Source organism: Pleurodeles waltl, chromosome 4_1 (genome assembly GCF_031143425.1).
Source record: "Pleurodeles waltl isolate 20211129_DDA chromosome 4_1, aPleWal1.hap1.20221129, whole genome shotgun sequence".
In the NCBI taxonomy this organism is placed as follows: Eukaryota; Metazoa; Chordata; class Amphibia; order Caudata; family Salamandridae; genus Pleurodeles; species Pleurodeles waltl.
This window is the reverse complement of record NC_090442.1, coordinates 465,030,052-465,054,658: the sequence shown is the minus strand read 5'-3', so window position 1 is coordinate 465,054,658 and position 24,607 is coordinate 465,030,052.

Here is a 24,607-nt window from a genome sequence, read left to right as displayed (position 1 = left end):
AAAAGGGCTATAAGAGTTGAAGCAAAAATCTTGTAAAATTCAGGGCTAAACCCATCGTTCCCTGAGGCTTTTCTGTTAGAGCAACACTTTATGGTGTCTTCTATCTCCTCCTCTGTTTTTGACCTCAAGAAAATAGAGGCTACTTCCTCTGACAAAGCAGGCAGTTGTACATTCTCAAGTAACTCTTGAGACCCAATGACCCAATGTTACAGTGAATGGCTCCCTGCTGTTTCATACTCATGCAATCTAATTTCTTCTAGCTCTTCAGTATACTCACAAGACTGGGAATCCCATATTTTAGAGATCACATTTTTATTAGTCTTCTCTTTTGACTGCCATGCTAAAAAGTGACCTATAGTTCTGTGGTTGGAAGGTCCTGTCATTGCCTATTTCCCTTTGGATATAGTAATTCCTAATTATCTCCTTGGCTCCACCTCTCATATATGACTTCCAAGCTGCCTGATCCTAATGCCTTATAAGCCTTATCTGTGTCCTCCTGTAGGGCACCAACCTTCTCCTTTAATTTCTTCCTTTTGTATGCTCATAAGAAAATGAATACCCCCATAGGGTGCATTTAAATGCTTCCACACTATTGAAATCTTGGCACAAAGCTCATTGGTGGAAAAAAGCTAGTTATTTCCAAGATGATGATATCAATAACCTATGGCTCACCCATAATCATTCTATCCATCACACACCTTGGAATATTAGTGGGTAGAGGGACATCACACTTCAACAACACCTCCTGATGATCCATCAGGGAAATGCCCAGAATCAAGAGACAAAGATCCTGAAAACAAATCTATCCCAGGAGCAGATTTATACTGCTTTGAGTAAGAAGTGTATGACCTCTCTCACAAATATCCCTCACGTCCAAATGAAGGCACAATCGTGAAAATTATATATGTTCTTTTCTTACCCTGCTGTCGCTGGGGATTTGAGGAGTCCAAACTTTCATTAAGGGCATAATTAAAAACTCTCCCAATCAAAATCTCTCCCTGTTAAGTACTTAATGCCCATCCCAGTTTTTGTAGATGGCTCGGATCGTCACTTATCAGACCATATTATGAAACAAGATTAACTTTCCTGCCATTAAACTCTGTAGAAATAATTATCCAGTATACTTCCTCGTCTTCAATGGGTATGGAGATTTTCCTTAACGGTCCTTTTCTGACCAGAATAGCATCTGCCTTTGCATAAACTTTGCAGATGAAAAAAGCCCTCCTAATGTCACGTGCAATTTACCTTATTAAGCTCTTTCCCCCTAACCCAGTGTATCTCCTGTAATATAATGTTACTCAGAATGAATTGCCTACATGAGGCAAATAGTGCCTTCCTCTTCACCTTATTATTCAGCCCATTGCCACTGAGGCTAAATATGGACAAGTTTCCCATTACATGTGTCAGCGATCAGCACATGTGTGGTCTTTCGCCACTCTGTTGAGGATTTCATACTATCGCTCTTCCAACCCCTTATATCTCTGATCATAAACAATTCTCCAATCATGATATCATGCACAGCTCAGTTATCTTTACCTGTCCGCTGTGCATCTTTCATAGGGCAGATCCCCCCTTCTCCAATGCCTGGGATTTTATTTCTGTATTTATTATTCCCCCATGAAGATGCTGTAAACCTATGATTCTATGTGTGCCAGTCGTCAAGTGCCAGCTCTCCTATTAATGTTTGCCTCTCTCTGTCCCTCTCCTAAGCTGGAGTCCTATTGCCAGTCTCCTTCATCTTTGAATCCTCAGAGTGGTGTGGTTTAGTGTCTCCTAAAGGAACTGAGACCTGTTTACCTAACTGATTTAACTCCACTAAATATTGACTTTCGACTTTGGAGAGTGAGACATCTTTATATGGCTTCATTTTTTTCATAGAGCTCTTCCTCTACAGCATATTTACCACTCACTTTGTGCAAAATGAAGATAATGAGGATTATATTACACTGTTTTATAGTGCTTAAATTGGGTTATAGCAGAGAAAGTCCTCCAACCACCCTTCTCCATGCCACTGCCAACCACTAATTACTCACCCCAGGATGCACAGATTACATTCACGAAAGTGAAGTCTCTCTCTGTCTCTGTTCACTCTTCTGGGGGGAAGGAAATTAAAATAAAGCAGCTGGAGCAGGCACAAGGATAAACACACAGTTTGAATATTCCCAGCAGAAGGGATGAACCAGAAGAACCAAGCTAGTTCTTCAAGGAAGTTTAAAGTCCCAAGCTCCAGCAGCAGCGGCAAAATGGACACCCAAAGTCAATGCAAATCTCTTACCCAAGCTGGCTCTTAAGGCTTTTAACAGTTTTGAGAAAAGAATCCAAACGTGGAAGGTTTACTTTTTACTCTTCTCGCTGCCGGCAGTTACTCTGGACTCCCCCTTTCTGCTTCACTTTGTCCTCCCTCTCCAGCCATGCTCTCTGATAGCCACAGCCAGCTTCTAGCAGCACTCACTGGGTCTGCATCTCACATCCATTGTTGGCTTCCACCTCTCCCCACCAGCTAATGGTCAAATTTCAGTTTGCTTAGCTAGCTGCCTACATGCTTTCAGAGTCTGTCCAGCCCTTCTGCACAGCTTATTTTCTCAGTGCCATACCACCACTCAAACCGCCAGCAGTGCTGAAATGCAGCAATGCCACTACTGGCACAGATGTTGCGTCCGCTGCTGTTGATGCTACTGCTATCTCTGACTCCAACTGAGGCACAGACACTGTTACTCTTTGTCAGTCCAGAGAGTTGCCAAAGCAGCCATGACGGGAGCCTTCTCAGGCACATAGCTAATCTTGCATGTTGCTGAAGAATTGAGAGGGATTGTTGCAGATGTCCTGCGAGCAGTTGATCGAATTGAACGCAGCAGATGGTGAGGTGAACTATTTCACAATTGTGTAGATTTTTTTCTTTCTTTTAGTGCAGTCTACCAGAGAAGCACTTTTGTTGGTCTGGATCTTTTGATGGTAGCGTCCTATGGCAGATTGTCCTGGCTCATTCTCCATTTGTGCTCCAGTTGTTCATAGTGGCATTTCATCAGTTCCTCAATGTACCAACGGGCCTGGGGTCTGGATCTTGATGTATTGCTGTGTTTGAGGGGGGCAAGGAGTCAGCACAGGAAGTGATCCAGTTGTTGAACTCCTTGATGGCTTTGGGGTGGCTGTTGCTGTGTACAGGTTAGTGGATGTTGAGAGGGTGTTCCAGTCCTGGTCAGTGATGCTGTTCTAGTTTCAGCAGGGTGGTCTGGCTGTGGTGAGCGTGCACTGGACCAGAAAGGGGATGCTGAAATGGCAAGGGCATGATCTGTCCAAGTGACTGGTGTGGGCTTGTTGACTCATATTCTGCTGAAGTTGATGAAAATAGGGCCCAGGACGTGTCCGGTGACATGGGTATGTCCCTTTTCTCTTTGGGTGAGACCCAGGCTTACAAGGTCGTTGAAAAGTGCCCTTGAGTTGGGGTCGGCATGGTCTTCCAGGTGGAGGTTCAGGTCTTCAAGTAGGATGTAATTGCTATCATTGAGGGCGAGTGGTGTGACGAAGTCAGTGATGGTGTCGCTGAAGTTGGTGTGGGGTCCTGAAGGTCTGTAGATGAAAAAGCCTCTTAGGGTGAAGTTGGCTATGATGTGAAGTTTGAACGACAGATGTTCCATTTTGGCGGATGATCTGACTGTGGATATGATGCAGCTGACAGTGTTCCGCTTCTGAGCTTGTGAAGTCTCTCTTGCCTAACAATCTTCTAACTGTGCCGGGGGGGCTGCTGCGATTTCAGGTGCCAATGCAGGGTTAGGGAAGTTTTGCATGAGGAAAAGCAGGTGAGGGGCATTATTGTCCAGCATCTCCCAAATCTCTGAGGTGTTTGGTGAGTGAGCGGGTGTTGAAGAACATGCATGTGAATGTGAAGCGTTGGGTGCTGTAGTTGAAGTGGTTGTTGGGTATAGGTAAGAGGATTAAAGCTTGCAGGAAGCACAGAGGATGTTGAGTGTTGTGTGGTGCAGCAAACCAGTAGTGTGGGAAGCAGCAGCCAGGGTTGAGGGTTGCAGCATTGTAACAAAGGGATGGTGCCTGGCACTGGGAGTGATCCAAGCTCCAATGGACACAGACTGCCCTGCTTTTGGTGCACCAGTGATGCACCCACTGTGCGTCTATGCTGTCGCAGCTATTAAGTAGGTCCTGGAGGGAGAGGAGTGACTTACTGTGCAGATGGCGGAGGGGACATCCTGTGATGCTTCTTTCCTGTGCAGATGGATGATGACAATACCTCCTCTTGATTGGCTTCTTTTAAAGACAGTTATACCTTACATCATACTGCCCTTGCATTTGGAATGACCAAACCACTTGTTGAGTGCAAATCACTTGTAACAATCTGGCCTTTAAGTTGTCATAACGCACTGGCTTCTTTATGTTTATCTTTGGGTTTAAAATCTAAATAGTCCTTATGAAAAAAAAATCACCAAGTGAATTGGGCATTAAATATATTTAACTATTATCAATAGATTATTTTTCATAGAATTAGGAGGTATAAATCTCATCAGTCCTATTCTTCAGTCATGAAAATAAATTATGATGTCACAGAAAAGGAGGCCTCCATACTTCCTACTATCTACTGTACGAGCCAACTTCGTTTTCGCATCTAGCCACCACAAATGGATTTTGACAGATCCCGTGATACGGACTAACCAAACCAGTCAAAAACTATTGTTGTCCAGCCTCGTTTGAGATGATTAATTATCTTCTGCTTCAAAGTTAGCATACTGTCTGGGTATCCCAAATTAAACTTGTCACACAGGCACCACATCTAAGGAAAAGATCAAACAGTCATCTATTCAGTGTTTGAAATCTTCAGCTGCTGAATATTTCTACTAGGAAAGTTCAAGAGCCAGAAAAGGTTAATGAGGTCTACTTTGAAGTCCACATCAGATTTATTTGATGTTTGTGAACTCCACTATTAAAGAGGTAGAAAAAAATATGGAAGAAATCTATTGTATATTAATTATACATTAATATTAATATTCAACACACAGGGTTATACATAAAGCTGCCAGTGCTTAATAAGCTTATAAAATATTTAAAAAATATATTTACGTTTGGATTTCTGCCTTCTTAAATTATTGCATGACGAATATTAACTTGTAGAGTGCACACTCCATAACATAAATTATTTTTTATTTCACTATTTCTAAATAACAATAACACAAGCATGCAAGCTATCTAATCTATTTCCAACACTGTATTTGATTTACATCATTGTAATATTCAACGAAACACTGCCTAATCTACAGGCCTTAGTTAAGAAAAGTGGTGCTGCATCCAATGCTGTGCCACTTTTCTTACGCACCTTAGGTCCCCCCTACCGACATCATGCGTGCGCCGTATTTAATGGATGACACACCGTGGAGCAGGGTAGGGGCAATAGCATCAAAGTTTTTGATGTTATTGATATACTGGGTAGGATTAGCGCCAAAGGTTTGGTGCTAATCCTGCACACTACATAGGGGCCCTTTGAAAATAATGTTTTCCTCCCTTTTAATGCCTGCTCTGTGCAGGAGATAAAAAAAACCTCAAAAAATGACAAAGTGGAATCTCATAGAATGGGGAAGGCCTCTCTTGCATAAATTATGACTGGCACAGGCATAGTGTGGCACATGGGGTTACAAAGTGGCGCAATGCATGCATTGCGCTACTTTGTAAATATGGTGCGTCGATTTTGGCCTCGTTGGGCCACATTAGTGTAAAAAAAATAAAAATGTGTCATTACATTTCTTACACAAAGTTAATTAACTACACTTTCTAGAAGGTTACAAAGCTAGGCTGCTTCACACATCTATACATTTGCACTCACAATAAGCACTTTCAGGTTCCTATTAGGCACCATGCCAGCCATGCTCTTTAACCTACACATCGAACTTCATGGAGAAATTGTATATGGCTTGGACTTATCGCTGTGCTAATCGGCCGTTCAGCATCAAAACTAAACAAAAATGAGATCACTCAATGGTGTTTGGTTAGGAAAATCCAGCAATGGGTAGCACATTCCAATCTTAAACTTAACCGCCACAAGATTGAATCGTCTTCTCCTTTCTTTTCCCTTCCCTCTCCCTTTCCAGGAATGATCTAAACACTTCAACTTCTCAAAAAGCTTCCCCACTGCCATTGATTGGAAAATCCATTGTCTTCCTTTTCGATGACAAGCTCCACCTTGACCGAAATATTATGGAAAGGGGCACATTGACATCTTTACAACTCTGCATGAGGGAACCCACTCTGAATATGGAAACCCTTGATCCAAAAGACTGTGCAGCAGGGTTCACAGTGGCAGCTATCCCATCCTATGCAGAGGTGGGCAGTGGTCCCTGTTTTTATTTCCTGGGACTTCCATGGGACATGGCAGTTCAAGGCAAGAAAATGTCCAAACGTCCTTTCCTGGCTGGAAGAAAATTCACTGTGTCAGTAGCATTTGGCTTTTACCTTATAGCATCAGTCTCCTGCTTTAAAGGTTTCATGCTGCAAAGCAAAAGTCAATGGTGAGTAGGCCACTTCCACATAGTGGTCCTCTTGAAATTCAATAATAATGAACTTGGAACTGCTGCAATAAAGCATGCACTTTCTTGACAGAGATTGCTGCCAGGTAGATGATCCGTAAATATTGATGGTGATTATCCAAAAAAAGGTTAGAGGCCAATGCATTTTGCCCACCTAGTGAGCTGATTGTCAAGCTCTAACTGACCTCCCTAATTTTCTTTTAAAAAGGGATACTAAAGCGTAGCGTCAAAATATTTTGCTAATTAGCGGCGTTAGTAATGTTCTTTCGAAACTGTCCTCCTGTGGAGGTAGCATTCATTGCAGCAGTCATAACTATATAAAGCGGCAAATTGAACTACAGATGTAATATCACCTTGGCAGCCTTGAAAACGTGTAAGATGAGTGTAGCAAGCATTTTGAATCACATCTTAAATAAAGTTTGTTCAACACTTGCACATGCTTTTTAATGTGTTCTAGAGCTCTGAGTGGAATCAAGCTTCTAGAGTGAGATCAGCGGCTGGGCAGTTCAGAACGAGCATTTAATGCTACTTATAAGTGGGCAGGAAGAGAAATACTGACATCTTATCAAACCCAAAGGAAATTACTACGACGAGGGAAAATGGTGCAAACAATACATAAAAGTGCAAGCAGTTTAAACAGGAATGCAGGAAACCATGAGAAGCAATATTGAATAAGATATTCACGGTTTAGAACGCTCCGGAAGAGAAAAAACCTATCTGACTGATAGCTGTTTAAAAGCACAGTACCAGATGCAAGGATAGAAACAGAGCAAGAGATCAACGATTTTAAGCACTTCTCATAAAACTATTAAGAAGTTGTTTTTGTTTCAGTAGCTGAAAATGTAACTGGAAAAGTTAAGGTGTTGCTTTTTAGGTGTCAGAATGTTGATTATTAGTTGAATGAGTTGTGAACCCTTTCCAAGTAATAATGTCACAATTCCACACCAGGTCCAGTTAGGTCTCAATAATTTAAGTCTGAGCTCAACCCTTGGTAGCTGTAGCAAAGAGCAGGCAGGGTTAACTTAGAAGAAATATATAAAGCTTTCATCAGTACCAAAACAGTTCAAAAGTAGAAAATACAACACAATAAAAATCACACTCCACTTTTATAAAAATTTAGTAAAGTCTAATGAACAAATATACATCAAAATGACAAACATTGAATGTAAAGCTTTAAGTCAAAATAGTGCCTAAAGGCACAAAGACCCAACCAGGTTATCTGGTCATGCTAGACCATGTCCAAGTTAAAAGTTAAAACTGACCGTGAGCTGCTGCTGGACCGGTACAAGGACCAGGTTTTCCCCAGTAGAAAAGTTACATTTTGACTTAGAAGATTTTCTGGAGAAAAGCCCTTGTCAATCGGTCATCACAGGGTCTGATGGAGGGCTTGATGAGAGTGGCCTGATGAGACATGGGTCATCAGTGGGAGCCTCAGATTCAGTGGAGACGTGGTCGATGGAGGGAAGCTCCAAGCAGGCAAAGTCCAGAATCTGTACTAAAGAAGGTCTAGTCGCCAGTTAGATGCTATTCAGAGTTGGCCTTGATAAAGTCCCTCTATGCTCAGATTGCAAATTTATCTGGAAGTCTGTATCCTTTCAATGGCAAAAACCGGTGAGTTGAATCCGACCAGCAATTGAACATCAGAGGCTGAAGCTTTGTTGTAGGTCGAGGTCTCAGCTGGTTCTCTGAAGGAAAAGCGCTGGTAAAGTTTCTCAGTGTCGGTTTTGCAGGTTTTTGGGTTATGTCGGGTCTAACACTATCCCAGGGTCCAGGACCTTGTGCATAAGCCAGGTGGAATTTTGATTACGCTCGGTAAATTGGTAGAATTTGGTCACTCCGCATTACTCATGTAACACGGAGTTCTGACCACATTTTGCTGCCATTCAAACAAATATAATGGCAAGGCGAACAACGTGAGGCTACACCAAGTGAGGTGCCAAGCTCCTAGTGTGATTTCTGGTCGCTAGGAAACATTCCGGTTGTATTTTCTAATGCAGGTGATTGGGAGTGATAGAGCGAACCGTAGTAATAATTTACCTGTGTTCGGACTCTCTTTAGGCCGATGAATCTTTTGACTAAGTGGGAACTCTCCGTACTCTTAATCGATCAATTGCATCAAATCAATAATCAATAACGAACATAAGCAATACCTTGATCAGCATAACACTTAACAATTAATCCAGAATACATTTCGGCGAACCCTGACCTTTCAGTCAGGAATAACCACACCAGTTTATTGCAAAGTTAGTGAATTTATTTCCCTATATTAACAAAGCTAGCACAATATATATGTGTCTCAACACCAAATGATAAACATAAATGAACATTAATAGCTGTCCATAACGGCGAAACAAGTGTAATCTATGTAGCATTTGAATCACAAGGCATTCGATAATGGCAATGCAAATCACTAATACGATAATCTGTAATGAGCTAATTGCGTACATTTAGTCAGCATAACAAGATCTCAAATTGCATCGTGCGACATATGGAATCCTCGTCTAACCACAAATTAGCATCGGCATGTGGGACTTCATGCAAAAACAATTTAGCAACATAAATTTAGAAAACTCCTAGCTAGGGCTCTTATCAAAATCAGCAGTTGGTTACCTAAAAGAAACACAATGCAATTGTACAATTTCCTTTCATATTTACCAATTACGATCAGCATACAAGGAAGTCTTCGTCTCACAGGTACCGTTTCTCGATCAGCATGAGACGGGGCAAAGGGGCAGGGGTGGACGGGGCAATTGCCTCACGGCGGCAATAAAACTACTACTTCATGCAAAGGCATTTCAAAGTTAAAGTCTCTAGGGCAAGAATCATTTAAAGTCTCTTTCTCTCGATTAGAGAAAGCATCAAAGTATCTCTCAAAATGGCGTCGCAGCAAGATGGGCCATAATAGCTACGAAATGACGCAATGTCGGGCAATAGCTGGTAATGGCTGATGATAGCGCAATGGCTACCTTCTTCTCGTGCACCTGGTTTTTATAGACAACAGTTCAAGTCCAGTAGGGTCTCCATTGGAGGGTTCATAGGTTAGCTTCAAATTGTCCAATCAAAAACGACAGTTCTCAAGCTTTTACTTAAGCATACATTATCCTTGGAGATGGGTACGCACGTTGCAACATTGTATACCAATTAGTTCACTTTCAGAGCCTCCATTGTCCGCACCTGCAAATCGACCTTGGAGTAAAGAGAAAATATGCCAGGCTGGCACGAAACTTTAAGATAAGCATGTGAACGGTCTCAGTGGAAAAGTACAGCTTCAAGCAAAAATACACGTTTAATAGCACATTGGAAAAAATACGAGCATCTAAACCGTGAGACCAGGCAACTAGGCCAAAGCCTCCATTAAAGTAATGCTAAGCTAAAGCATTTCAAACAAGCAAATCGTAGCACACGTTTATGATTATGTCGGATTAGTGCAATTCTAATACACCACGTTATATAAAGCGCGCTTATAAATGTTGGCAAACTACTCTAAGGGCACATTTTGTCCCCGTACAATCTTTATTAGTTCGGTTAAAGTCACACATGATTATTTCACACTACGTTTATGCGTTAATAAATCAAAACCTTCATTTTCTGCTTCATCAATCCCTCCTCTGATGACTACTGGTCATCACACAAATTAAGGCCACAAATTTTATTTCATTAAAATTCTGTCAGTTCCCATTTCCTTTTAATTCCCCTAGTTTGCGCTTTGTATTCTTCTGCCATTCTTTTCATAATTTTCTCCTCCTTTCTTCTTTTAATTCTTTCCATAATCATTATTATTCCCCTTTTTTATTCCCCAAATTCCAAATACACAAATTATCACTATTAAAATTCCCTCTATTATTTTTAACAATATTCCATTCCAAATTCCCCCAATCCAATGTCCCACGGAAGCAAGTCCCTTTCCAACCTTCTCCCACACTCCTGGTTCTTTCAGTTCCTTCAAATCTGCACTTTCTTTTGTTAGATTAGCAAGCATAGTTTTAATTTTCACACTATTGTCAGGAATATATGTACAACAGTGTCGTGCACCAAGCATTTTGCAAACGCCACCATCCTTTGCTAAAAGAATGTCTAAAGCAAGCCAATTTTGAAGAGTCATAGCTCTTTCCGCTGCAAGTTCAGCATCTATCAGGATTATAGCACCTGAAAACTTTGTCAATATGTTATCCACTATAGTAGACAACTTTCTTATCTTGATGGAATTCAGCACAACTCCCAATGAAGGAATCATGGCTCCAAATATATCTCCTACCACAGCAGCTGCGGTCTCTCTTTTCTGGATACGATGGGATCCAGATGTCTTTTGAATCATCGATAGGTCATCCAGTTGATAAACCTTTGGGAACACTATACCCAAATAACATCTCCCCCACCATCCCTTTGGAAGACGATAATAGGCATTATACCCACAAATGTAATATACACCTGGAATGACAGGGTCAAGTCCATCCATCATGAATGTCCATTTGGCCTTAAAGATAAACGTGTGTTTACACTCACTCGCTCCTACAAAAATGTTGTCATAATAAGATTCACCTCGATATATACAAAACTTCCCTACATGCCAAGCATCTAAAGCAATTTTCCCTTGTGTCTTTATTGCAGCAAAATCATAATTATCTACTGAAGTCCTCTTATGTAACTCCTTTTCTAATTTCACCTTCATTTGTGTCTCTTCAATGCGGTTAGTTCAGTGACAGTAACAGGAGCAAAAGTAGAAGCATCAATTCTCTCATTCTCACCCTTTCCATGCATTGCAAGCACTATTGCCATTATTATTAGTACACATGCAATTACCAAGCCTATACACACATATTTACAATATTTCTTTCTATTGTTTTGCGTCATGATCTGTATAGAATCAGAGAGCTAGAAGCACCTATAAATGAAACTATTTAGCAATTCAGTTACAAAGCTGAACGAGCGCAATGTTCACACAGTTTTCTTCAGGAGGCCAGTCACTTATCGGTTAGCAGCATTTGTCTCAATTCGGCAATAACTCAGTCTTTATCGGTTTAGCAAATGTCTCATCCGGTTTAGCAATGTCTCAGCTGGTTGTTTGTTTCACGTTAGATTGTAGCAAGCAGTATCATTTATCACCCTTTCAATCAACACTGTCCATAAAACTTTTCTTTTCTATTGGTATCTCTTCCTCTTCTTCGTTCTCGATGCTTAGAGATACAAACTCGTCAGTCCAATCGTCATTGACTGCATATGCCCATTCAGGACCGGAATACCTTCTGTTCGGTATCCTTTTCCTTTTCAATTTTGCTTCTCTTCTCGATTCTGCTTCGCTGGTACTTTCCTCTTTTGTCAAGTCTTTTTCTTCACTCGAGGTTGGTACCACGACAGACACTTCCTTTCTTTTCTCTTTTACTTTTGGCCTTTCTCCGTCGTTCAAACCTTCTCCAGTCCTTTGTTTTACTGGTGATATACTTAGTCTCCTCTTTGCACCGTGTCCATTCGATGGACCTGCGACCTTTTCTGTAGAAGTTTGAACCTTTTCGCTCTGTTCTGCCTTGTCCCCTCCCTCTGGGGAATCGATCACGTTCTCCTTTTCTTTTTCTGTATCGTCTGTTTCTGGGAAAGCCCTCCTCTGATCAGGCTCTCCTGCTTTTTCACCTTTTTCGAGCCCTTCTTCACCGTTAATTTCGTCAGGCTCTGTATCACTTTCAGCTGCTTCAGGTTCTTTGTCACCTTCAGCTTCTTCGTCGCTGTCTGAACTTTCTCCTTGGTCTTCCCCAAGTGAGTCGGACTCTTCGTTCTCCAATAATATCTCTCTCTCTCCTGCTTCTGCCTGTCCGCTTTCAGTTCGGTTTTGTTCTGTCTCAGCATCCGGCACTGTTTTATCAGGCACTGGCAGTTTCAGCGCTTCAACTTCCTCATCTGTGGGACACAACACCTTCTTTGTGTGACTGGCGTGAATCCAGTTGGGAACCCCCGCACACTTCACAGCGGTAGTTGTCGTCAGGATCACTTGGAAAGGGCCTTTCCAACGGGGTTCCAGACACGACTTTCTCACGTGCTTCTTTACCACAACCCAGTCACCTGCTTTCAGTGCGTGTCCTGGACCTTGGATCGGTGGCAAGGTGGTCGCTTCCACCTGGTGAGAGAAAGAGCGAACCACGTCAGCCAGTCCTTTGCAGTAGTCTAACACCATATCATCTGTAATATTCAAAAGCGCGTTTGCGGGAACTGCAGGAAGTCTCATAGCCCTGCCCATGAGAATTTCGTGCGGAGACAGTCCAGTTTTTCTATCAGGGGTGTTTCTCATTGACATTAGCACTAAGGGCAATGCGTCAGGCCATTTCAAATTTGTCGATGCACATATTTTCGCCATTCTTGATTTCAGTGTACCATTCATCTGCTCCACCAGTCCTGATGCTTCAGGGCGATAGCTACAATGCAGTTTTTGCTCAATGTTCAGCGCTTCGCAAAGTAACTTTATCACCTCGTTATTGAAGTGACTTCCCCTATCTGATTCTAAAGAGATCGGGAATCCGAAACGTGGTATTAACTCTCTCAACAATAACTTTGCAACTGTAAGGCTGTCATTTCTACGTGTGGGGTATGCTTCAATCCAGTGACTAAAAATGCACACAATCACCAACACATACTTTAGACCTCCATGCACAGGCATCTCAATGAAGTCCATCTGCATACGACTAAAAGGCCCGCTTGCCCTACCAATGTGGCTCGCGTTCACAACTGTTCCCTTTCCTGGGTTCATCTGCTGGCAAGTGACACATCGATGGCAAACTGCTTCTGCAGCTTGACGAAATCTGGGGTTAAACCAATCAGTTTTGAACAATCTTATCATGGCATCTCTCCCTAGGTGAGCTTGCCCATGATAGAACCGCGCAAGCTGTGATAAGAGACTGTTTGGCAAAACAAATTTTCCCTCATTTGAAACCCATAACTCGTCTGGTCTCTTTATACACTGTGATTTAATCCAGGAATCTCTTTCATCCTCCCTGACGTTATTCTGCAATGCTTTTAATTCATCTATCGTATCTACGACCTTCAAGGCAAATGCTTCAGCTGGTTCTAGTTCTGGCTCACTTATTGAATTCCATTCATCTCTGAGTAATATACAGTTCAAGGCACAAAATCTTGCGACTTGATCCGCATATGCATTTCCCAGAGAAACATAGTCCTGTCCTTTCGTGTGAGCACTGCACTTTACCACTGCAACTTCAGCTGGCACTTGAATGGCGTGTAACAATTCCCTTATCCTTTCCCCATTCTTCACTGGGGATCCTGAAGAAGTCAGGAAACCTCTCTGTGACCATAGTTGTCCAAAGTCATGCACAATCCCAAACCCATATTGACTATCAGTGTAAATGGTGACTTTCATCAATGCAGACAGTTGACATGCTCTGGTAAGGGCTACAAGTTCTGCTACTTGTGCAGAATAGACTCCTTGGAGCCATCCCGTTTCCAAGACACCTGTTACAGTACATACAGCGTATCCTGCTTTCAAAATCCCCATCCCGTCTCTTAGACATGAACCATCAACAAAAAGAATTTGGTCATTTTCATCAAGCTTAGTATCCTTAATGTCCGGTCGGGGTTTTGTGCAAAATTCAGTCACCTGAAGGCAGTCATGCTCGACGTCTTCAGCGTTCTCAATTTCAGCATTTTCTCCAGGAAGCAAGGTTGCTGGATTCAACGTAGTGCACCTTTTCAGCTGCACATTCGGTGAGCCCAGAATAATCGTTTCATACCTTGTGAGTCTTGCTCCAGTCATGTGTTGCGTTCGGGAGCGGGTCAAAAGTATCTCAACTGAGTGAGGGACCATGACTGTTACTGGGTGTCCCATCACTATTCCTTCACTCTGAGTGAGGCTGATACCAACTGCTGCTACGGCGCGCAAACACCCTGGGAGTGCTGCTGCGACCGGATCCAAAGTAGCTGAAAAATACGCTACTGGTCTGTTTACGCCACCATGGGCTTGAGTCAAGACAGACAAAGAACATGCATCACGTTCATGGCAAAACAATGTGAAAGGCTTTGTGTAATCAGGCATACCTAAAGCTGGAGCCCTGCACATGCACTCTTTCAATTCAACAAAAGCATCCATCTCATCTCCTTTCAACTCAATTTGATCCAAAGCATCCTTCTGGGTCAGTTTCAGTAAAGGCTTCGCTAGAGTCGAGAAGTTGGGAATCCACTGGCGACAGTAGCCCACCATTCCCAAAAACTTCCTCACCTCCCTCCTTGTCTTTGGTGGACTCATTTGAAGTACGCTTGTTATTCTCTCCTTCATTATTTTCCGTGACCCTTTCTCTATCTGGTGACCCAAGTATTTCACTTTCTTCTGACAGAACTGCAATTTGGCAGGAGACACCTTGTGTCCATTCCTTCCCAAATGGTTCAACCGAGCAATGGTATCGGCTGTGCAGCCACTTTCTGTCTTTGATGCAACCAGTAAGTCATCAATGTATTGTACTAGGGTTGACTCGAATGGCAATTCTAACTCTTCCAAGTCTTTCTTTAGAATCTGATTGAAGATTGACGGCGACTCAGAAAACCCTTGAGGAATTCGGCACCAACTGTACACTCTGTCTAAGAATTTGAAACAAAAGAGGAATTGGCTGTCCTCATGAAGAGGCACAGAAAAGAATGCTTGTGACAAATCGATGACTGAGAACCATTCGGCATCGCAAGGGACCTGAAACATTATCACAGCTGGATTCGGTACTACTGGGCAACATTTGACTATGATGTCATTTATTTTCCTCAAGTCCTGCACAAGTCGGACCTTTCCACTCGGCTTTATTAGTCCCATTATTGGTGAATTACATGGACTGCTTAACACTTCTTTCAGTACTCCCTGTTTTACAAATTCATCAATAAGTTGGGCAACTTTCATGAGGGTGTCTTGTGCCATGTGGTATTGTGGGGTCTGGGGAAAGATCGCATTGGGCTTTACAGTCACTTTCACTGGTTCCACTCCTTTCATCAATCCCACCTCTTTCCCTGTCATGTCCCACACCTCCTTTCCGACTGTTTCCCGTAATTCGGCTGGAATATCTTCTTCAGTTATCATCGGGAAAAGACAAATCAGAGGATATTCTTCATCTACCGTTTCCATCTCATCCCCCTCTACACTGTCCTCTTCTTCCCCATCACTGCTCGTCTGGATTGTTATTCCTTCATTCGAACACATGATCGAACAACCCAATTTGCACAATAGGTCTCTCCCTAGCAGTGCTATCGGGCTTGAGTCACATACCACAAACTGATGTACCCCTTGATAGTTACCGATGCTGACTGGTACCGGATCTGTTATTGGGTTCGTCAGGTGCCTGTTTGCTACTCCCACCACTTGAACTGTCCTCCCTGAGAGTGGCAAATTTGGTACTTCACTGCTCTTAACAGTTGAACGTGTGGCTCCTGTGTCAACCAAGAACGAGACACAATGACCCATTACTCTTCCCTCTACGTACGGACCCTTTTGATCAACTTCCAAGGATGCTGCAAGCACACAATCTCCTTCTTCTTCTGAGCTCTCACTCTCCCATACATTGTTTATTCCACTCTCACTGTGTAATGGGAACTGTTGTACGGTGCCATTTGTACTCATTACCTGACCCGAGACCTGTGGAGGAACCATCACTTGCTGCTGACTCATTGGTGCCAAAGGTATTTGCATTTGCTGATTAGGTACCATGGGTAACTGCTGTTGCATTGGCTGCATTTGCGTCATCTGCATACGAGGCATCTGCATCTGCTGCGGCTGCATAGGTTGTAATCCCTGCAACTGATTTATGGTCTGAAAATTTGGGTTTGGACCTCTCATTTTTGGTCCCCTCATTGTCTGAAATGCATTGACATCATTGTTTTGCTGACCAACACCTACACCTGCACCTGCACCTTCCTGCACCACCATCGGGCACTCGCGTTTCCAATGACCGACAATTCCGCACACGTGACACGGCATCACCTTCTTCATTGCCTGCACACCCGTTACAACAGTGTTCAAATCCGGACCATTATTCACAAAACCTCCTCTGCCTCTGCCTCTGGCCTGTGGCTGAAACGACATGTTTCCCTGCAACTGCGGCTGCGGTTGCGGTACCTGCTGTTGGAACCCTTGCATCCCTTGCAAACCCTGCAGACCTGTCTGAGCTGCCTTAAGTTGCATCATCATCACCTTCTCTTTCAACCTTTTCTGTTTCACTTCAATTTCGTCGCTACAGTATTTCGCATAAGTCAAGACCTCGTTAATCGGTTTAGACTGCCAACAAATCAAATGCGACTTTATCATTTGACTTATTTCTGGTCTCAGCCCTTCCACAAATCTGAACACAAAATGAAGCATATCCTTCGCCTCTATTGTTTCTGTGCCACTGTAGTTCTTAAACACCTTCAACAACCTCTCATAGTAACTATGAATCGACTCTTTAGCCTCTTGGGCAGTTCGATCGATCTTCTGCCAATCCACATTTTTCGCGGCAACCTTTGTCTTCAAATGCTCAATCACCTTATAGTACAAGCTCATCACCATAGGTGATGGTGCACCCGTCTCCCTGTCTCTCTCTGGTTCACTTGTCGGCCAACCTACAGCTCTTTTGCAATCCTCCCACAAATCTGCCGGAACCACAATCTCAAAGAGAGTGTTCAGGTCTTCCCAGAGACATTTTGCAAGCTTCACAAACCTATCGGTCTGTTGATACCATTCAATCGGTTTCTCTCTCAGTTTGGGAAAATCATCCGTAAAAGACTGAATATCGCTTCTGTGCCATGGTACATGTATTAATTTTCCCCCTGCTGTCTCCCTCATTGGTAACATGGTTACTGTCTCGCTGCTTTGTGGTCTTTTCTCATTATGCTCTGTAGCACTGTCCCTCCTCTTTTCCTTTCTCTTTACCCACCTGCTTTCCCACTTGTCTAAGCACCTCCATACTTGTGCACTCTGCAGCAATTCTCTAAGGTGCGCCTTCATGCCTGCTGACCTCATGTGTTCAAAATCTGTGGCCCCAAAATCCAACCTATAGCTCCTGCTCAAATGTTTTGTCTTGTCTATGTCAACCCCGTTTTTGTCAGCTATTTCCTGCAAGCTTTTATGTACCTTGTTCACTTCCTTCGTAATCTTTGGACATAGATACCTCAACTCTTCTTCCGAGTAGGATTCCAACCTATTCACACCCATAGTCCCTTCCACCAATTCTTGTGCTTCCATTTTCAGCCTCATCCTATTCAGATAATCTTCCCCTTTCCCACTGTCTGAACTTTGTGTGGAATTCAAACTGTTGAACCACTGTGTCAGCTGTTGCGCATTTACCCCCATCAGTGTAGCATTCACATCGACTGCCATTGATGGTTGCGGCAACTTTTCAGTGTTCGATGTTAGAGGTATTATCAGTGGGGGGCTCGACCTCACCAGTGTTGACTGAGCACATATGGGACTAAACTCCATCAAGGACCCAGATCCATTTGGCTGAGCCGCTATAGGAGTTATCCCTGGAGTGTTTTCTATGCACCTCCTCTCTGTCCCATTCTGCAGCATTGATCCCTGACTGCTCATACCTAAGTTAGGCTGACTATACAAAGGTACCGGTGGACCTACAGTAATGGGTAGGGATATCGCATCTGGGTTCTGTCCATTTCCCATGTTCTGTGGCATGTTCATTCCCACACCATGGGTCATCATTGCCGGCATGCCCATCTGACTCCCCGTCATTTGAGCATGTGCGTTTCCCCCCTGCATCTGCTTCTGAGGCATCAAAAACTGAGTTGATTCAGCTTGTGTCATTGTTGGATTGTGACCATTCTGTACTCCCCTTACGGTTGGATCTAGAATCATCCCTGCACCGTTGTCACTGCTGTAGTACCCTGGCATTTGTGGCTGATAATTTTCTGCTGGTTTCAACATGGGCACATCTGGGTATATTCTCCTAACCTGCGGTATCTGCGGGGTGAACAGTAAACTCGGGTCTTTAGATCCCGATGATGCTCCTGAACTCTGGGTTTCACTGTTCCGTACCGGTGCCGGAGGGGCAGAACTGGTACTTGGACCTTGTCCATTCTCCGCATAAGGTGGTGGACGGTCGTTCAGCAATTGCATTATTAACTCCTCATCCTCTAACTCCTCTTCTCTTCTCAACTTTTCCTCGTCCTCTCTATCCTTGGAACACTTCCTGTCTGTCTTACAGGTAGCTTTCTTACCTACCTCCTCTTCTTCCTTAGTAATTGCGGGAAACAATTTTATCCCCTGCAATACATCTGACCTCCACACCTTTTGTGCATTATCCCACCTAGCATCCGATAGTGTCTTTTCTACCTTTCTCATCCTGGTCTCAAACTTCTTCTGCTGTTGCTGTCTGGCCATTAGTTCCCAAATCGCTAGAGCCTCAAACTGTGCTGGCCTTGGAGGCACCTTCATGTCATACATCGTGAATCTCAAGTTCTCTAGGATCCTTATATTGAATGTCCCATGTATCGGGAACGCTACGCTCCCATGTTTCTCTGTCAACTTGTGCCATTGCTTTAGCCAAAGACACGGAGCTACCCCCTCTCTTCCATTACAATGTAAGCTGGTGTACCTTCGGGCGGCGTCTCCTCTCCTACGCTCGCTTTAATGTAAGACTCCCCCTTCATCGCACTCCTGAATGCTTTAAAGAATTTCATTTGCTCGTCTTTTATTTCACAAAGTTTGTAATCAATAGGTGACTTTAATTCCCGGAATACTCTTCGCCTGCCTTTCCCCTTCCAATCGAGCCCCACGGACTGCGTCCAATCCGTGCGCGACCCTTCTCTCCAACCAACCTATCCCAGCGCGGCTCCTAGTGACGTCACACTCACACACACTGCGGCTGACAAAGCCTCGCGGCTCGTCTTCCTTCACTCAGCTCCTCTCGTAACAACTTCTTGCATATATTGCGAGCTACCAAAAAATAAAACAGATCTGTCGGTTTACTACAGGAAGGGTAACACAGTCGCTTCAGGACCTTAGGGACCTTTCACTAGCCTCGGCCGCTATTCCGTCTTTCTCGGTCCCCACGTTCGCAAGCAAATCTGACCCGCAGACCTACTCTCAACTTGTCAATGATCTATTCTAGTGCACTTAGAATCTTGTCAAAGCCCGAAGTCGAAGTTTCTTTCACTCCCTTACACACGTACCGACTCGTTGACCACGCCCGATCAACCTACTAAACCGCCCAGACCACAACATGGATCAACATACTCCGGAGTCTCTTGACCTCGCAGGGCCCGTCTCAACAACAACAACCACGTGGACCTTTTTATGCACGAAGCGCCACACGCACATGAAGTTCGACGACTTCCCTACTCTCACACTCGGAGCCGCACCTCCGCTATCTCGACGACTTCACTACTTCTACACTCGGAGTCGCACCTCCGCTATCCTCTAAAAAAAAAAAAAAATGATTCCTCGCAACCTTTTCATACACCCTGCGGCAATAAGCTGTGCAAGCGCAAAACCCTATCTTCACTCATACCATCACTAGTACCGCCAACACCGAATCCACACCTCCGTTCTCTCCATTCGCAAGCTCCGAGATCCCGGGAAAGTCGCGGTGGACCTAGCCCATCATCATTCTGTCAATCAGTTTTATCCAAGAAAAATCTAATTCAACTTCTCGAATGGGGTCTCAAAATGCGTAACCGTTAATTCAGCACCATGTACTTTAAGAGTACAGTGTCCCAAAAGACGAAACCGTCCTCTGCCACCATCTACTGATAGAGCGAACCGTAGTAATAATTTACCTGTGTTCGGACGCTCTTTAGGCCGATGAATCTTTTGACTAAGTGGGAACTCTCCGTACTCTTAATCGATCAATTGCATCAAATCAATAATCAATAACGAACATAAGCAATACCTTGATCAACATAACACTTAACAATTAATCCAGAATACATTTCGGCGAACCCTGACCTTTCAGTCAGGAATAACCACACCAGTTTATTGCAAAGTTAGTGAATTTATTTCCCTATATTAACAAAGCTAGCACAATATATATGTGTCTCAACACCAAATGATAAACATAAATGAACATTAATAGCTGTCCATAATGGCGAAACAAGTGTAATCTATGTAGCATTTGAATCACAAGGCATTCGATAATGGCAATGCAAATCACTAATACGATAATCTGTAATGAGCTAATTGCGTACATTTAGTCAGCATAACAAGATCTCAAACTGCATCGTGCGACATATGGAATCCTCGTCTAACCACAAATTAGCATCGGCATGTGGGACTTCATGCAAAAACAATTTAGCAACATAAATTTAGAAAACTCCTAGCTAGGGCTCTTATCAAAATCAGCAGTTGGTTACCTAAAAGAAACACAATGCAATTGTACAATTTCCTTTCATATTTACCAATTACGATCAGCATACAAGGAAGTCTTCGTCTCACAGGTACCGTTTCTCGATCAGCATGAGACGGGGCAAAGGGGCAGGGGTGGACGGGGCAATTGCCTCACGGCGGCAATAAAACTACTACTTCATGCAAAGGCATTTCAAAGTTAAAGTCTCTAGGGCAAGAATCATTTAAAGTCTCTTTCTCTCGATTAGAGAAAGCATCAAAGTATCTCTCAAAATGGCGTCGCAGCAAGATGGGCCATAATAGCTACGAAATGACGCAATGTCGGGCAATAGCTGGTAATAGCTGATGATAGCGCAATGGCTACCTTCTTCTCGTGCACCTGGTTTTTATAGACAACAGTTCAAGTCCAGTAGGGTCTCCATTGGAGGGTTCATAGGTTAGCTTCAAATTGTCCAATCAAAAACGACAGTTCTCAAGCTTTTACTTAAGCATACATTATCCTTGGAGATGGGTACGCACGTTGCAACCTTGTATACCAATTAGTTCACTTTCAGAGCCTCCATTGTCCGCACCTGCAAATCGACCTTGGAGTAAAGAGAAAATATGCCAGGCTGGCACGAAACTTTAAGATAAGCATGTGAACGGTCTCAGTGGAAAAGTACAGCTTCAAGCAAAAATACACGTTTAATAGCACATTGGAAAAAATACGAGCATCTAAACCGTGAGACCAGGCAACTAGGCCAAAGCCTCCATTAAAGTAATGCTAAGCTAAAGCATTTCAAACAAGCAAATCGTAGCACACGTTTATGATTATGTCGGATTAGTGCAATTCTAATACACCACGTTATATAAAGCGCGCTTATAAATGTTGGCAAACTACTCTAAGGGCACATTTTGTCCCCGTACAATCTTTATTAGTTCGGTTAAAGTCACACATGATTATTTCACACTACGTTTATGCGTTAATAAATCAAAACCTTCATTTTCTGCTTCATCAGGAGCAGAGGGCTGCTTCTCAAGTAGATTTCCTACTTGAGAACCAGCAAAATCAACTCAAAATTGGATTTTTGAGTGACTCTTCTATCTGAAAGGATGGTTCATATATGGTCCAGGTAGTTAAGCACAAAACGCATTTTGTTTGTTTTACTCATTTTCCAACAGGAAAAAGAGCCACAGAGGCTCCAACTTCCTCTTCCTGTCCATAAGGCTCCTCTCAGTGCTTTGTCCATCCTTTCATTTTGATTTTGAGGGGAAAGGATCACTCTCTTTTTTGTCTGCAATCACTGCTGTGTATACCATTGGATTTTAAGAATTATTTTTTGAGAAATCAAGTAAGCTACATAACTTTTTGTTACGTTTGTTATTTGATTGGTGGCATTCACCAGTATTTTTTTTATCTTTTTTGTTTTTACTTTCATTGTTAAATTTGATTGCGGGGGGCCTGAAGTTGCAGTATGGGTCTATTTTGCATTACTGGGCATTGGATCTATAGTAAACAACTGTGTCTGCAGGTATATATTTTTTAAACTGCTATTGATTTAAGGGTGGCCTTAGATTAAATGTAAACGATTTATTTGTATTTTACATTTTTCTGCAAAGTGTTAAAGTCCTTTTGTGGGGTAATTTTTGATGCCTTATAATTTTCATTTTTAGCATTGCTGAATTAATGCTGGTGCTTTCCTATTTGTTTATCATGCCTCCTTTCTTTGCTGGCCAAGTGGTCATTTTTAGTGTGGCCCGGGTGGGTGTGAGTGTGTGTGTGTGAATGTGTGTGTGTGTGTTTTCCGTTGGCCGCCATTTTGTCTTTGTTCCCCATGCCATTTTGTTTTGTGTAGTCAGTGTGCTTTTTTTTATCATAGGCCTGCATGTGGTCTTTGGTGTCCATGCCTTTGCCTTTAGTCAGTGTGCTTTTTGTCATAGACCTGCATGTGTTCTTTGTTGTCTATTCTTTTGCCCTTGGTGGGCATGTAGCCGGCTAATATTTTGTAGTAAATGTGCCTTGATTTTGCTATTGGCCTTCATGTGTTCTTTGCTGTTCATGCCTTTGCTTTTGGTGGCCATACGCCAGGGTGAACATTTTGTATAGCCAGTATGTTCCTTTTTTCCACCTTTCAAAGCCATTTTCTAGGGACATTGATAGAAAAGGCAAATGCCTTTTTGTTTTTTGTTCATTTTTTGTTTTTCCCCTAATGTCAGTTTAATGTGCTTGAAGATGGGATGATTGTAGTAGGTATGTTAAGTGTTTTTAATGCCATTTTTCCATTTCGCCTGTGCCTCCTTGCCTCCCAAAGGATTTCTCTTAGTCACTAGGGAGACACAAGCAATATTTTTCCAATTAATTGGTTTTGCACTACACACTCTGCCCTGCTAAAGCTGCACACCAGCAATCATTTTTTAAGGATTATTCAATTTCCCAATGTGCCCACTGTCTGTCAGAGAAGCACACCAGCAAGAACTGTTTAAAGGTGTATTTCATTTACCCCCTGCACCCCTGTCTGCCATAGGTGCAGAGAAGCAATACTTTTTTAAGGATTATTCAATGTTCTCCCTGCCTGCCATAGGTACACAAGAGAAATACTTTTTTAAGGATTATCCATTTTCCTCCTTCATCCCCTGCCTGCCATAGGTGTGCAACACCAATATTTTTTAAGGATTATTTCACTTCCCCCACACCACCTTTCTGCCATGGGTACACACCAGCAAATGTTTTTAGGATTATTCAATTTTTCTCCTGCCTTCCATAGGCGCTCACCAACAATATTTTTTTAAGTATAATGAGATTTCCCCCCTGCCTGCCATAGGCCATAGGTGGACACCACCATTTTCTTTTAAGAACTATTCCATTTCCCCCCTGCTTCTCCTGCCTGTCACAAGCTATGGGCATACACCAGCAATAGGTGTTTTAAGAAATATTCAATTTTCCCTGCACCTTCTGCCTGCCATAGGCCATAGGTGCGCACCTTTAATATTTTTTTATGGTTTATTCCATTTCCCCCTGTCCGCAATAGGCCAGTGGTGCACACCAGCAATCTTTTTTTAAGGATTATTCAATTTTCCCCCAGCACCTCCTCCCTGTCATAGGCTATATTGTCCCATACCAGTGATACTTTTTTAAGGATTATATTCCATTTTCTACCTGCACCCTCTGCCTGCCAGAGGAACGTACCAGAAAAAACTTTTTAAGGATTATTCAGTTTTGCTTCTGCCAGCCATATGTTTTTAGGGATTATTACATTTTCCCCCGCCTGCCATAAGCACACACCAACAATATTTGTTTAAAGAAATAACATATTCCCCCCTGAACCCCGCTGCCTGCCACATTCATCTCATGAGCCTTAGAGGCACATAAAGTAAACTTTTCAATCTGTGTGTTACACAAATATTGTTATGGTATGGAATAGATACACTTTTGGTATTTATTTGTGATGTGACCTCACTAAATTAGATTGTCTGTAGATTTAAACTGCAAATGCCTCATTTCACAGATTTTCTTGATTGTTTAATTTTAGGTGCACAAGAGATATCATCATACACAGTAAAGTCAGACAGATGGCTGGCAGTGACACACACAACCCGATTCCTCCTCTGCTTTAGCTTGTGCAGCTAAGAAAGAACTTGAAGATGGCCAGAAAAATTGTGTTTCTGCCAATAATGTGGCCAATGAGGAGGAGAAGAAGGATATTGCCACCACTGGTGTGCCGCCCTATACCTTTTTCAGAATACATGGTATATGTTCTATTACCTCCTCTGGGCAAGAAATTGCTGGGGCTAGCACTCCCAC